A 13,837-nucleotide genomic window follows, 5' to 3' on the forward strand; every position below is an offset into this window, starting at 1 on the left:
ATGTGACCTAATCTTTGATGTCACATATAAGAACAACTCTCACTTGTGTACTTCGCTTACTACTAACAACATGTTCAATATTAAACAAATATTCTTTAAAATTAACATAAAGATTAAGAATGATATAAGTCATTAACTAAAGTAATAGAACCATAATAGTGAAAATATTTAAATAAAGAAAATACAAATTTTCCAATCATAAACTTAAAATTCAATTCATCCAACTTTTCAATAGAAACCAAATTCCTAGCACATCCACCAGATATATAACAAAAACTTTTAAGATTGATATGACGCTGTAAGAGGCCAATTTGTATATATAATTGTTCATACTTTTGTGATCCTTTACAACATTTATCATGGTTTTCAAGTGTTTACTCATTATATTCATGTAAATAAATAAAATCAAGTTTATGTTGGTAAATATGTAGTTCCTTTACTTTTCCTTTATATTTTGTAGGTAATTTTGGATATAGCAAGTTTTGGAACTCAAAGAGTGAAATAGAAGGGCTTTGAAAATCCAAGGAGTCCAAATCAAGTAAGGAAGTTTCAGCAAGCTCCTAAGCGGACCTCAAGCACGCATGCATAGGTGTAAAACAGAGAGGAGACATATTTTGTAGCTCGCTTAGCGGATCAAGCTCGCTAAGCGCAGTCAACTTTGAAGATCAGATATTTTCATAGGCTCGCTTAGCGCACCTGGCTGGCTAAGAGAGATTTCACTTTTTGGCACTTGTAATTAGGCACTTGGAGATATTTTTAGTGGCTTAAGCTTATCTTTCCACCAACTTTTCATTCTAGAATTCTAGGGCATTAGAGAAGAAAGGAGAAAAATAACTTTGACAGATTTTAGCAAGACTTCCAAGCATCTTTCATCTTCATCTTTGAGTTTGATGCTAGTTAATCTTCTTTTGTTACTTGTTGTTGAAGCTTCCATGGCTATGGAGAGCTAAACATCTTTTGTGTCAAGATTAGAGGTAGTTAACTTGTATAATATGTATTTCTTTTGATCTTTTGTGTATGAACTTACTTTATATTTAATACATGGTGAATATCTTGTTGTTTATGTTCTATTTGTTGTTTTGAATCACTATTGAGAGATATGTTTCAAACTTTGACCTAAAGATATTCATCTATCAACAAACAAACTCTAGAGATAGATTTGTGAGCTGATAATCACTTGTATCAAGCTTTTAAGATTATCATGTTGATTGTTAGCATGAGAGATCATCTAATGGTTAATATGATAATATTCACGATATTGCTTTAGAGATAAACGGTATCGAGAGGATACGTGGTTGTATCAATCATTAATAAGTTCATACACTTGATTAATCGAATATATGTGAAGCAAGTTCACGAAACCTAATCTTGACACGTTTTTCTCAAATCATTTAAAACCCTATTTTACCGTCTTTGCTTAATTTTTATGCGATCTAAACTTTATGTTACGAAACTCTTTCCAAACCCTCCCTCAAAACATATTTAAATGTAGAACAACGGTAATATCGCACTAATCCCTGTGGAAACGATTAAGGAAATACTTACCCTATCAAAAGTGTTTTCAACAGACGCCCAATATTTAAGATCAATTTATACATTCAAATTCCCTATATTTGTGTCTTCATTATGTTCCCATATAAACAAACTTCTTACTTCCTTTTATGGTTTGGGTCGGAAGGAATCCATGTATAGTATGTGACACATGAGTTGTTGCATCAGAATCAAGCCATCAAGTATTATTTGGTACTTCAATTAGACTTATTTGAAATTTATGGAAACATAATATATATACCTTTCTTTACGAACTAAAATTTCCTTTAAGGCGTCAACAAAGCCCAAGACTAAAGGCTCAATAACGAAAGTAGTAAGGAAATGACACACTATTATAATGTACCATGTTATTTTTTATGTAGTCCTTATGTAAGGAAATGACGCAGTATTTTCACACATACTTCTTTTACATCTAACTTCATGATGCAAAGGTTTCTAATAGAATTAGACGAAGATTGATCAGAGCTCAGAGTCACTTTCTTCTTTTTCACACTTAATTACTTGGTTCAGAGGCTTCTGATAGGTTATGATGAGGCTTGATCAGGGTTAGTCTTCGATCTTTGAGATATCAAAGTTGTAGAGAGTTAGAGCTTATCAATGATGTCTTCTGAATAGATTCATACAAAGCATTGACTTGATAACCCACATTCTAGATTTGATTTGCTACTTCTTCAAGAACTTCTTTCATACACTATCCTTTTGCATCAGAGGCTTCAGATACATAATGGTGAAACTTGTTTAGAGTTCAAAGTCATTCTTTTAAATCAGATTCTGCTTGTTTCTAATAACGTCAATATTCAAACTTCTCTAGTCTTCAAATTCCGTTGATCTCTAGATTCAACATGTGCTTAGTTTAATATTTAGTGCATTTCAACTTGACTTCTTCAGAGTCAATTTTGCTTTATTTTAGATCTGCACATTGAACAGTCGTTAAAAAATAAACTTGTTCTTCATACAAATGTACTTGTTATCATGAAAACATCAATAATTAGTTGATGAGCCAAACTTATTCCAACAAAATTGCATTCCTTCTTGCAACTTTTCGTCCTTATTCATTCCTTGTCAAGTTATCATTTATCCTAACTTCTAAAACCTTCTTTAATTCATCTATTCCTAAAGTGTCACAACTTCAACTAACATTTTTTGACATTTAAGTTTGTTTGGAATAAACAATCGAGCATTATCATAACTCCACATTATAGGAATGTGGAGACTTGAGCATTCAAAAGTAGAAGAACTACATCTATCACCTTAAGATTTTGAACGTCTCTCACAAAAATATGTTGTTCAAAAAAAATCAAAAAATATAAAAATGTTTCTCAAATTGACCCCTAAATCCATAGCCTAACAAACGGGGGGGGGGGGGGGGGGGGGGGGGGGGGGGGGGGGGGGGGCATTTTAGATAGGCTAATATATTTCAACAATCTAATCCAATTGTTAATTCTAAACTGGACGTAACTATTTCTTTTAAAAATCGAATAGTTTGTTATGGTGAATTAAATACCCATATATTTCAAAAGGTTTTCTTGAACTTCATGGGCTTTCATTGTTAACCCTTTGTATCTCCTTGGTGCTTTATCACCTATTTTATTATTGAAATCAACAATAATGTTATAAAGTTTGGTTAATTAATTTTGATTCAATTGGATAGGTTTAATTCGATTAAGAACTATTCGATTTAGTTGTTAAATTGTTTGAGAAACAATAATTAGGTTTATTAACTTAAAGTAATAGTTGGATTATTTAACAACATTTTGCTTCGGTTATATTAAAATTTTCAACCGTCCTAATCATGAGAATGACTTATTTAAAAACGACTTAAACAACACCCCACGTAGCATGTTAAGATGATTTTAGGCCGCTTAAACAACCGAGTATCGACATTAAAATGTCTTTTCTCACAAAAAATTTCTCATCTTTTTGCACTTTGTAAAACTAGTGAAACTCTTGAACAGCACTCTTGTGATAATGAAGCACTGATTTGGACAGTGATGGATGCACACCTTTTACAATTTTTGATGGCACGTGAAAGTTAATTATTGGGTTGTTCTTATTCTCTTAAAGTAGATAGCTACATGTTCCCGTGACTACGTTCAAACAAAACTAGTCGGTTTATATTGAGGTCATGTTTAATATCAACATCAACATCAAATTAACATTATTGGTGTTTTTATTGCATTTATTCATGGGACTAGACAAGAGAGGAGAACTAGTTGAGAAGGACTTGTTTCAGTTGTAAATCGATATTAAATTACTTCATCGAATATAGATCTATAAAGTGAGGTTTTCTTTAGATTTTAAAATTTAACAAAAACAATATAAATAAATGTTTTAAAAATTGGACAGGAGATCGAACTCGTGGAGATTTCAATTTAAGATTTTATTGGTAGCTATGGTCGAACCATTTAATAAATAAATCAAGAGTGAGGATCATTTTGATCTCTCACAAAAATTACAAAACCTAAATTAATCCTCAACAAAAAAAAATTGATTTAATCCCTTATAAAGTTTAACCGAATCATATTGGTCTCTCTGTCAATATTTTTCTTAAATCGGGTTTTTTCCTACTTTTAAATTGTGATTGGACTGATAAATTAAGAGTGAGGATCATTTTGATCTCTCACAAAAATTACAAAACCTAAATTAATCCTCAAAAAAAAAAAAAAACTGATTTAATCCCCTTATAAAATTTAACCGAATCATATTAGTCTCTTTGTCAATATTTTTCTTAAATCGGGTTTTTTCCTACTTTTAAACTGTGATTGGACTGATAGATTAGATTTTTTTATTTTTTATTTTTAAAATACTTAATTGATTTTAACTTTTAATTTCAATTTTATCTTTTTAAACAATTCATATTTAAAAACATAAAAAAAAAGCTTTCTAACAAAATCAAACCAATGACCTTTAAGTCATATCATATGCCTTTACTACTAAGATAACGTACATTACGACAAACAATTTTCAAGATTTGTAGTAATATTAAATATTTTTGAATTTAAAATAAAAAATAAGTCCTTTCCGATTAATTGCTAGTTACTTTACAGTTATGCAAATTAGCTTCTGTTATTAATATTTGTAATGAAGAATACTTAACTTAATAGTTCAGAATAAACATTCCCTTATTTATTTATTTTAAATAATACACAAATTTAAAAAAGGTTAAATATGTTTTTAGTCCCTATAAATATGACAACTTTCAATTTTAATTCCTATAGAATTTTTCTTTAAACAATGGTCCTTGCAATATTTTTCGTCCATATTTTTAGTCTCTCCCGTTAGATTCCACTAACAGAGACTTAAGTAACACGCCACATGAGATAAAGTCAATACTAAAAAAAGAGACAGATTACGGGGTTTTAAACAAGTTTAAAAACAATTACTTTTCATAATTAAGTGTCAAGCTCCTTTAATATTTCACTCGAATAAACTTTTTAGTGCATGTTATAGATCTCAGCATCACCTCAAGTGTATCTTTTGTGAGCTGAAACTTCTGTTTCGCCTAATGGAGACTTGCTATAATCCTGCTGCAATAAAAGAAAATAGATGTTACAAGGATATATTTTCATACTCTAAACAGGGCCAGCCCTAGGCCTGAGCAAGCAGGCCCACAGTTCAGGGCCTCAAATTTTGGGGTCTGGGTTTTATGAATTGCATTAAAAAATATTTCTATATATATTTTAATTAGAAATATATGATGTCTTTGTAGCGCAGGGGAATTCTTGATTTGCCTTTGTACCTAGTAATGTAGGTTCGATTCCTGAGGCTTGAATATTTGCTTTTTATTGTTATTTTAATAAAATGCCAAAAATATAGGGATCATGTATTGAACATGTGCACTATATTATTATAATTACTTTCATTGCCAACTGAACTAAATAAAATACTTGTTTTTTTTATTGTTTTCTACTTTATATATATAATACTACTTTCATTAATTATTACTAACAAAATTAGAAAATATAAAAGCTACTTAATTTTCTGTTATATCTATATAAACAAAACTACTTATATGATTAAATTATTTATTGTTAAGTTCTTAGATTAAGGAATATCATATATTTATTAGTGGGTTGATCTTGTTCTATAAAAAATATATTATTAAATTTTATTTTAGAATAATATATTTTAAAAAATTGAATATAAGTATTTTTTTTAATTAGTTCTTATGTAGTCCTAATAATAACTAAAGATCTTATCTTTATATAATTACTATTAACAAATTTTACTCTTTTAATACTTAGAAAAGGAGAAAGTGATAGAAAAACCGAATTCAAATTATCTATGGTTATTTTTTATAAAAATATATATTATCATATTTATTTTATAATATATTATTAAAAATATATTAATATTTTTATTATTTATAATAAAATATTTTAATTAATTGTTCAATTTTTTTTATTGGGTTTATTTTATTATTTGTCCCGGGTCTCTAAAAGGCCAGGACCGGCCCTGACTCTAACAACATTACATATATTACAAGGATATCCTTTCATACTATAACAACATTACCACTGCAGCTCCAGTAAAATTATCCTTTCATACTATGACAACCTTACTTTTTCACACATTACCTTAAGGCTGATTATAGCCACTATATCTGCAGGGGATTTGCCACAATTCTCCATGGTCCAAGTCATTGATTTGAGGTAAGGAAGGTTTTCCTACAATTTCATTTTATAAATTATAACAATTAAAGAAAATAGAATTTTACAATTCTAGTTAACCAAAGCCCTTGTCAACTATATCTTCCCTTTCACAGTTCCTTATTATTTATATAATAAACTTGGTTATGTTTTTTAATTCCCCTTCATTGATCTTCCACATACTATTGCCATATCCTTTCCAAAACTTTTTCAAATTTTCCTAGCACCAAATCTTTTGAAAGTCTTCCACTTTGAAGCATTGTACCAGTTTGAAATGTTTGATGATGTATCATAAATTAACAGTAGATTGTAGTACAGGATCGAGTTAGGAATTCAAAGAGAGGTTGAGAAGGGATTGAAAATATGATTTATCGGAAAGGGGATGACCGATTTTCCTTGTGTTCCAAAGAGTGGAAAGCATATGGTTTAGAGTTTCCTCAAATATTATGTGGTGCAGTTTATGGAGTTGAAGTTGTTGCTCCTTCTTCATTTCAGAGTTGTCCTCCATTTTTTCAATTGAAGGTTGTTGTGTTGTTTCTTTTTCTCGGCGACGGCGAGGGCTTCTCCGGTGGAGTAACGAGGAGGTTTATGTTTTTATTTGCAAAAAAAATTGGATAAAAAAATTTGCCACATCAATTTTTGTTGATCCAACTTTTTCATTTTTCTATAACTATATTTAGAATCCAAAAGAATAAACTTAAAGAACTGGATGTAGTTTTTTTTTTGATAAGCGACAGAATTATATTAAACACGAGTACTAGGAGTACTCAATCCTTTTACAAAAGGAAAACAAATTACAACAGAACCTGTAAGGGATTAACCATCCAAGATGTTACAGATAATTGGAGCTCACCCGAAAAAGCGGCATAAACCCAATCCCAAGCCAACGATTTTGCCATGAAAAAGATCTCTCGACTGCCCTTCCCCCCTCCGTTAAACACTATATCGTTTCTTACTAACCAAGTAGCCCGAACAACCGACAACCAAATAATTATACTACAAAGATTATTTCTATCCCGCCTACATACTACCGAATGAAACCGTAAAAAGTGATCCGGAATGGAAAGAATGGTAGGATACAAGTTTACTCCTACCCATTCCATGATGGATTTCCAAACTTCGGTGGCAACACGACAAGATAAAAAAAGATGAGTGTGTGTTTCTTCAAAACCCGAACATAATGGACAAGCCAAGTTAAGCGCACCTGATAAAACCCCCCTCTTTGCCAACTCTTCCCTTGTTTGTAGACGATTGTGAAACAGCCTCCAGCCGAACAATTGTATATTCGAAGGCGCCTTCGATTTCCAAATGAGTTTGAGAGCTGCCAGCTTTTCATCGCTTAGAGTTAAGATCTGATCCCACCCAAACGACAACCTATCGAAGGCCGATTTAACAGAAAAACCTGCTGCCGAGGGCCACCAAACAAACTCATCTTGATTCAAGAGGTTATGCGCTATATGTTGCAGGATATTGTGTAGATTGACACAAGCTTCAACCTCCATAGCTGACAGAGAAATAGAAGTGTCGCAAAAGGACCAAACCCAAGTATTCTGGTCTAAAAATCCAGCTTCTGAAATCCTCACCAACGGTTCCTGCAGTGCCTCAAATAGCGTAGAGAATTGATTATGCAGTGCGTCATTACCTATCCAACGATCCCTCCAAAAATCTGTATCAGCACCGTTACCAAACTTGCACGATAGGCAGTTACGAAACCAATTTGCTTCAGCTCCCCATACGCCCAACAAAATACGCAAGTCCCTCCACCACAAAGAGTGCTTTGGATTAATGCTAGAGGAACCGTCTGCCCGAATTGCGCACTTAATGTCTCCATATTTGAAAGTTAAAACGTTATGCCATAGTGACCCCTTCTCGACCAAAATCCTCCAACCCCATTTACTCATTAAGGCTCTATTGAAAATTTCGCAATGCTTCACACCGAGACCACCAGCGGCTTTCGGTAAGCAAATAGTCGACCACGCCACCCCATTTATCCATCTTAAATTTTCTTTCCCATTCCATAAGAAAGCACGTTGTATGCTAATAAGTTCTTGGATAACAACCTTAGGCGCTTTGTAGAACGAGAATGTAAACAGAGGAATGGAATTGAGAACTGAGTTCAGAAGAGCTATCCGACCACCCAAATTTAAATACTTGCCTTTCCATAGAACCAGTCTACTCCTTACCTTTGTCAAAACCGGATCCTATGAAGACCGTCTTCGTGGATTACAGCCTATTTGGATACCAAGGAAAACGAATGTTGATGAGCTGATCAAACAATGCAAAAAATTAGAGGCAGCCTGCAAAACAAACGGCGCAACATTGATGCCAATAATTCTGCTCTTGCAGAAGTTAACTGATAGGCCAGAACATAACTCAAAACCGCGGAGCAGTGCTTTAATTGTTCCCAAATTCTCCCAAGTCGGCTGCCCTAAGAGAATCGTATCGTCCGCAAACTGAAGAAGCTCTACCCGGATAGAATCTCCCAACGGAAAGGGATGATAAAAGTTACTAGCGATGGCGTTACCCAATAAGCCTGATAAACCTTCCGTAGCCAGGATAAAGAGAAACGGAGAGAGTGGATTTCCTTGACGAAGGCCGCGTTTAGCTTGAAAATCAATAGTTGGATTGCCATTTGTCAGAACCGAGAAAGAAGAGGAACTCACACATGCTTGAATCCATCCCAACCATTTAGAACCAAAATTCATTCTTTTCATGACATAAAAGAGATAGTCCCATGAAACCGAATCAAACGCCTTTTCGAAATCATGAAACCCAAAAACTTCTCTATTCCACACCTTTAGCCGACTTTTAAGAATTTTTAACTTTTCCTTGAAGCGGAACATGCTACGACCTTGAACAATAGACGCTGACCAAACATCTTCTACTAGTGAGTAAAAATTAGGATGTTTCGTCCAAGATAAAAAAAACTTAAATGGTTTGGCCCCCCAGTTAATCAGATTCGCTTTGAGGGAAATTGGACAGTGATCTGAGATACTCCGAGCATCGATTGATTGGCCCTTCAAGCCCCAAGCATCAACTAGACCTTCAAAAACTAAGAAACGGTCGAGACGACTCATTGAATCCCCTGCTAAATTGAAGCACGTAAACTTGTTTCTAAAAGCAGGTAAGTCCAGCAGCTCCATTTCTCCTATAAATTTTGCAAATTCAGACATTTCTGTGTTGCTGAATTGCACTCTCGAGCCTTTCCTTTCTGATCTTCGCTTAATGGCATTAAAATCCCCGCCGATACACCAATCGCCGACAGGATGGGTAGCTTTAAGATTGATTAGTTCAGCCCATAATTGTCTTTTCCTGCTAATATCACAGGAGGAGTAAACATTGACAAAATAAATGACTTTACCTTTCCAAATGCTCTGCATTCCCACAAACCCCCCCCCCCCCCCCCTCAAAACTTAGCTGAGCCACCACAGAATTTGGGTTCCACAACATTAACATGCCTCCTGATCTTCCAACAGAATGTTTTGCAGTCCACATTAGTTCCCCATTACCCCAAAATGCTTGTGCCATACTGTTTTCCATTGTTTGCATCTTAGTCTCTTGAAGCATACATAATTCTACTTTCCCATCACTAATAAGATTTCTGATTACTCTTTTCTTGGCCGAATTTCCTCCCCCTCTGATGTTGAAAGACAAAAGATTCATGATGAACCTATGTTTTTTCTCGCCTTCTGAGCCTTTGCTTCAACTTCCTTTGTTTCCATTCGCCTAATCTCCTCCAAGATGAACGCTTCGTCGCCCCCGCCTTGAATGCCCAAGTCTGATGCCTTTCTCCATATCTTTGAAGCAATATTGACCTTGTTGGATCGGAATCTAGAATTCCCTTGATTCACATCACCGTCTGATATGGGCTCGCAGCATAGAACAACGCCACCTGATAATTTAGATTGGGAATTGGATGATGAGTCTGAATGCGATTTTGAAAGAGTGGAATTTGGTAACAGTGGAGCAAAGAAGGAGGGTTTGAATGTTGAGTCTTCCCTCAGATTGTCGTTGATGAGCATTTGGTTTGTAGCTTTGTTAGACCCCACTGTGTTAGATAATTCAGAGATGAGCTTCTTTTCTTTTTTCTATTCAGCTGAGAATTAAGCCTATTAGGTCCATTGACTTCTTCTGTCCCACCGAGCCCATTCTCAATTACTAGAGGTATTGGGCCATGAGCATTTGGGCCTTGGACAGAGGGTATAGGATCCAAGAGAGATTCCAAGCCCATGAGGGTTGGACTAACGTGAGACTGCTGACTTGAATTTGAGAGTATTAGTTTATTTTTTAATAAAGGAGAAAAGGTCCCCTCATGATGTGCTTCGAGCCCTGTGTCTCCAGACCTTGCCTTTACACAATTGTCAGCCCTTAAAGCACTTTCACCTTTATGGGGAATAGTCAAAGCCTGCACATCCTCTAGATCCTCTAAGTTATCCCTTTTTTCGTGACAGAAAGTTAGGTCACATCCTACTTCACCTTCCTCCCTGTCCCATGATTGTTCATCATCTTCATCATCTTCATCCTGCTGCCAATGATTTGACCTATCTTCTTCTGAGTCTGAAACTTCCGACGAACCATCAGAAGGAATATTGTGAAGGGGGCTTTGAGCATCCTCGACAAGACTTACCACAAAACTCACACCATTGATTATCACCTTAATATCTTCTAAGATAGCTTTAGAATCACCAGTTTTTACTAAGACCCGAGCTACATCCATTTTTGTTTTTTGCCTCGTGTTATCGTCAGCACAACAAAAAATTCCCACCGGCAATAAAATTTCTCTAAAAACTTCTAGCATCCACGCATGACACGGTACACCATAACAATGAATCCATGTAACTCTTTCTTTGTCAACATCCGACGGGTTCCATGGACAAACTTCCTTAAACCATCGCTTCACCCACTCTCCATCATCTGCTAGCCATGATTGGATTGCACCTTCCAACCTATCTTCTAAAAGGCACATATTTGCTCCAAGAGGAATGGAATTTATGGCATAGAAACCTTCTTGATTCAGGATTTCTTGAAAATTTTAAGAGCTCTCTGGTTTTAACACAAAACCCACGACTGCCTTCTTGAATCTCCTCAAGTCTTCATCTTCCACAGTGCACGATACTTTTTTCATAGCTTTCTCCTTGATATCAGTACTATTGTTGTTCCTTAATGCATCAACATAAGAACAACCAAGTTTAATAACAAAATCCAGTTTCCCTGGCTTCGAAGGTACGTGCACCCTACCATAGTCGCTCCTATGGGCTCCTTCCACTTGCACATGTCTCCTCTGATACTTTGGTAAGTTAACATGAAGTTTCCTAGCTCCTATGAAGATATTATCTAACTTCATGGCTAGGGTTCGTTCATCTTCCACGTCGAGAAATTGAACAAAACCATAACGACCTCCCCTTGCATCTCGCTTTGTCGGAATAAACACCTCATCTATGTCGCCAAAAGACTGAAATGTCTCATACATGTGCTTAGCATTTAGATTATCTGCAAAGGACGTGAAGAAAAAAGAAGATATTCTTCTGTTCTCCAGAGATTTTTCATTCCCATTATGATTCTTACTCTCCCATTGTGATTTAGCAACCCACTTCCTTCTAAACACTCGCTTCCATTGATCCCCTCTTCCTGCTTCCTTTGACTTTGCACTAGATAAACATTGAACCCTAATGGTCACTGTGACTGATGAATCAGAAGTACTAATGTAAGTATTCCTTTTCTGCAATTAAATACATGTAATTAAGAATATCCACATGGCTTATATGATTTATATGATGATGATTCAAATGATTAATTTGTGTTCGGTATATTCAATTGAAAGCGAACAATGATTCATCACTAGTGCCTAGTAATATATGTTTGAATATACTGAGTTATTTTTCTTTGAAGCTCTTTTGATGAATTTGTTATATACTCCTTACTTTTAAAATAAATAAATATTTATTTACGTATTATTTAAAATAAGTAAATAAGTAAATTTTTTATTCGAAATTATTAAATTAGGTATTCACCATTAAAAATATTAAAAATAATTGGTGTAGTGTTAAAATGACTATCATTTTATCTTATAATTTTGTATTTTATATTTTAAGATAAAAAATGTTTAATATTACTAATAATTATGGGAACAATTTATCACCAATGTACATTACCCTAGTGGTTAAAGCATATGATGTGCCTTAAAGGTTTTTTATTTGATTCTTTTAGGAATAAATTTTGGTTTTTTTTGATGTTTTAAATATGATTTGTTTAAAACTAAATTGAAATTAAAAATAAATTTAGTATGTAAAAAATGAACAATAAAGTAAAATCTAACGTGGCAGTGCAGTCACGATTTGAAAGTAGGAAAAAAATTGATTTTAAAAAATATGTACGAAATGACTAATATGGTCTGATTAAATTTTGCAAGGGATTAAACCAAGTCCCTTTTTTGTCAGGGATTAATTTGAGTTCTATAATTTTTATGAGGGACCAAAATGGGTCTTCACTCATAAACTAATAATATGAAACTAATTTTTGATAAATATGTCAAACATAATCATATATTCACAACTTAAGAAAATAAATATTTCAAAAATCAGTTACAAACTTAGCAAAACAATATTGATAGTACGTATAATAACACAACACAATTATACACTTTATTTCAACCTTCATTTAAGAATAATTTGAATAAATTAAAGAATTACAATAAAATAAGTTAAACTAATTCAAATCAAAAGTAAAATAATAGAACATAATAATTAAAAAAAAATTTAAATAATTAAAAAATACCTAAATTAAAAGATAGAATACAAAAACAAAACAATACAATACACTTAATTAAACAACAAAAAGTAAATTTGAGTTGAACTACGACAAACATATGATAAAATGTGGTTGAAAGAAAAACTATAACGAAGTGACAATTTTTAGAAATTTGTATGTTTGTAATAAAAACACGGAATTAATTTGTGACTGGACAATGTATGTTAAGTTTTGATATTTACATATTAAACAATTAAAAAAAGGTCACTTTGATGCATTTTTTAACTGGACCGTTTTATAAAATCGGCTCTGATTCTATGGTTCAAATGATTTTGGACGGTAAAATTTGATTTTTCCAGTTCTACTCCAGTTTTGACCCACTAGCGGTTTTGAAAGGCTGACCCAATTGATTTCATCTTTGATTCACGGTCCAACCGATTGAACCGACCGATTCAATTTAGTTTTTAAAACATTGATATAAATGAAAAAACAACAAAGAATTAAGTATTTATATATTACAATGTATTATTTCCTTCCATCCTTTCCCCACCTTCAACCAAAACACATGCAATAGCATATGGAGAATTAAGAAAAAATAATAAATAAAATAAGAGAGAAAAAATGTTAGAGAAAGATACAGACAATGTGAAGGAGATAATTGAAGAAAAAAATATTAAAGGAGAAAATCCAAACCGATTAATATACATAAACTTTTTCAAGACAAACTTTAGAGAGCTTTTTTTCATACTATTCTCCGATCATAATTAAATACAATGGTTATATATTTTATATTCATAATTTTAGAAAATTTTATTTTCTTTATTATGGAAGTATGGATGCATTTTGAAAGATCGTGTAGATGGAGATAAAATTCACATATAGATTTGTAT

General features: G+C 33.3%; 1 pseudogene; it reads right to left on the bottom strand.

Moving 5' to 3' along the window:
- Window positions 1–4,960: 4,960 nt before the first annotated feature.
- On the bottom strand, window positions 4,961–6,690 carry LOC131613555 (uncharacterized; annotated as a pseudogene).
- Between the last annotated feature and the right edge of the window lie 7,147 nt (window positions 6,691–13,837).

The sequence above is a fragment of the Vicia villosa genome, linkage group LG6 (genome assembly GCF_029867415.1).
Source record: "Vicia villosa cultivar HV-30 ecotype Madison, WI linkage group LG6, Vvil1.0, whole genome shotgun sequence".
Lineage (NCBI taxonomy): Eukaryota > Viridiplantae > Streptophyta > Magnoliopsida > Fabales > Fabaceae > Vicia > Vicia villosa.